The 2,636-nt window shown below is 39.1% G+C and overlaps 1 protein-coding gene and 1 long non-coding RNA gene across 2 annotated transcripts in view; both read left to right on the plus strand.

The window, feature by feature from the left end:
• LRP1B (LDL receptor related protein 1B) overlaps positions 1 to 2,636 on the plus strand; it is a 2,002,088-nt gene that overhangs the window by 596,555 nt on the left and 1,402,897 nt on the right. The window lies entirely within an intron of this gene.
• On the plus strand, positions 672 to 2,067 carry LOC109301347. The gene is made up of 2 exons (XR_002098516.1): positions 672 to 1,457; positions 1,910 to 2,067. It is a non-coding gene; the product is annotated as an uncharacterized LOC109301347 (long non-coding RNA).

Consider the following 2,636-nt stretch of genomic DNA (forward strand, 5'->3'; position numbering starts at 1 on the left):
AATGGAAATTTTGTTTGTGTATTGACTTGGAGATTGGCTATAACATGGTAATGAATAATGGAATCAGTCAAAAGCAGTCTTTAGGCCACATTTACATTTTCTGAAGTTACAAATGAGTGTTTCAAAGGGAATACTATTAATTAATTACTCACAATTAAAATGTATAATCCTCACTAGATGTATACGCTATATAACAACTCTGCATAAAGGTGCAGAGAATAAAAAATGCGAATTTGAGTAGTAGACAATGGGTTTCACTTGTAATTTAAAATGTTTAACTCAAGGAGATTAATAATGGGACCAGGAAAGGAAGCAGATTAAAGTCAAGGCCTTACTTAAAGTAAAAAAATAAATAGGTTCTTTCTTTTCTCTGAGTGTCATTTTGCACAGGTAGTAGCCCAGACAGCGTGAGACATGGACGGAAGGCAGCAATAGGGGGAACAGTGCCCCCTTCCCTGTCCCAGGACCCCCAATCTGTGGTCTGCACAGCATGAAGGGGCCAAACAATGGAGGTTCCCCCCCTGAACCCCACCTCTGCAATTGCTTCAGGCCTGTCCCTTTGCCAAACCTGGACTCTCAGCTTTTGGGAAGGGGGGAAGGTAGAGAGGAACAGAGCTCCCACTCCATGGGGTCTACGCAGCATTGGGGACAGAGGTTTTTTTTTCCTGAAGCCTGACTTTCCCCCCAGCAGCCAAACTCCACAACTGCCTCAGCACTGCCCCCCACCTCCCACCAGACTCAGCCTCACAGCAATAACAATAAAAATGGTTTTATTATGTATAATTGTTTTATATTATGTGCTTCAGTGTCCTTCAGAACTAAGGGATGTATTTGGTTTGCTAAAACTGATTACAGACTAGAAATATCTAAAACCTACAACATATAATAGTGTTAAGATGACATCTGTATTCAGTCATTTACCCATTATATTTATTAACTCTTTAATACTTTCTGAAGGCATAGAATACTCCTGACAGACAGAAACTGTATACTCAAAGCTCACAGTAATTGACAACATCTTGTATAAAGTAAATATTAGCCCAATTTTTTCCTGGCCATTTCTTTTTTCAACAAAGTTCTCCAAACTCATTTTAAGTCCAAGGGCTATATATTTGGTTCCACTGGGTATGTCTACACATGTACTTTAATGCACAGTAGCCTATTTTACTGCATATTAAAGCAGTGTGTAAAAAAAACTGTGCTATTATGCTAATGCACAGTAAAATAGGCTACTGCACATCAAGTGTCACCTGAAAAGCATGTGCTTGTGCTACTGCACATTAGGGAAGCCTAATGCACATTAATTTAGTACCTGACATTGGAGGTAATGCATTTAATGCGTATTAGGAAAAATGCATTCATGCACATGTAGACACACCCACTGTCTTTGTTTTTGACCACTTTTAAAGCCCATCTAAGGAGCAAGTTGGGACTCTCTCATAGAGGAATATTGACATGTCATAACATTGGGATCCAGTGATTACCATTAAAGTAATGGATGGTGGCAGGTGGTTACAAGCTGGAGTAAGTTAGAATAGCCTGCACATGGCTTTGCCTTGCCCCAGTTTCTGATTTTATGATGTTTATTCTAGTTAGATTAATTATGGGATTTTTTTTGAGATTCAACCACAACTTAGTTTTATAATTATTAATTTACTAAATACATATAATGTGCTTGGATCCAAATCCGCTAAAAACTTATTCATGAAAATACTTTGCATTGTTACCCATGGCTCTGAGTTAAACAATGTAAGACTAGGATTCACAGGCAGGAGAGCCTTTCTTATGTTCCTAAGTTGTTTCTTTTGTAATAAGGCTAGTAGTGGTGCCACTCAACTTTCATATAGCCACCTAGTGGTAGAGATACTTGCCTAAAATGTGGGAGACCTGATTTCTAGGCTCTCTTCAGATGGAAGGGGTCTCCCACCTCTCTAGGGAGTGCCCTAAAATCTAGACTCTATAGAATAGATTGGATAAAGGCACTTTCTGCCTCCCTTCTTGAAGCTGTGCTACTGAGTGGCAAGAAATGCAAATGGATAGAATGAGGGGCAGAGAAAGTAAAAAAAAACAAACTAAAATACATTTTAAAAAAAAGGATCATGATTCTATAATCCACTGATTTGTTCACTCCCTTCAGAGGGGAAAGTCCTGGTTTTGAGTTTACATTAAAAAATCATTGGATAAAATGTGTAAACAGTCTGCTTGTATCCAGTTGTGTTGTGGTAGTGACCACTACTAGGCATTGAACAAACATAAGAGAAAAAGATGATCGCTTTTCCAAGGAATTTACACTTAGTGTGTGTGTATATTTGTGTGTGTGTGTATATGAATATATATATATATATATATATTTGCAAGCTTTCGGGCACATGCACCTTTCTTCAGACATCAAATGCCAAGATTATAAAATTTCTCCTAGGTGGAAATGAATATTCATATTTCACAGGAGAGCTGAAGATGTTGTAAGGTCCCCTGGCTAGAAACGTTCATTTGGTGCAAATCAGGCTCAGATCCAAGTTAGAGCAGTCTATCCCTGGGTTTCTCTTGCACAGCAACCGTGCTGATGTTGTGCGGCACCCTTGAAAGGATCCCGAGGCACCCCTGGCAGCTTGGTTGAGCATCGTGAGTGTGGGGAA

Source organism: Gavialis gangeticus, unplaced genomic scaffold (genome assembly GCF_001723915.1).
Source record: "Gavialis gangeticus isolate Ggan-Ray unplaced genomic scaffold, GavGan_comp1, whole genome shotgun sequence".
In the NCBI taxonomy this organism is placed as follows: Eukaryota; Metazoa; Chordata; order Crocodylia; family Gavialidae; genus Gavialis; species Gavialis gangeticus.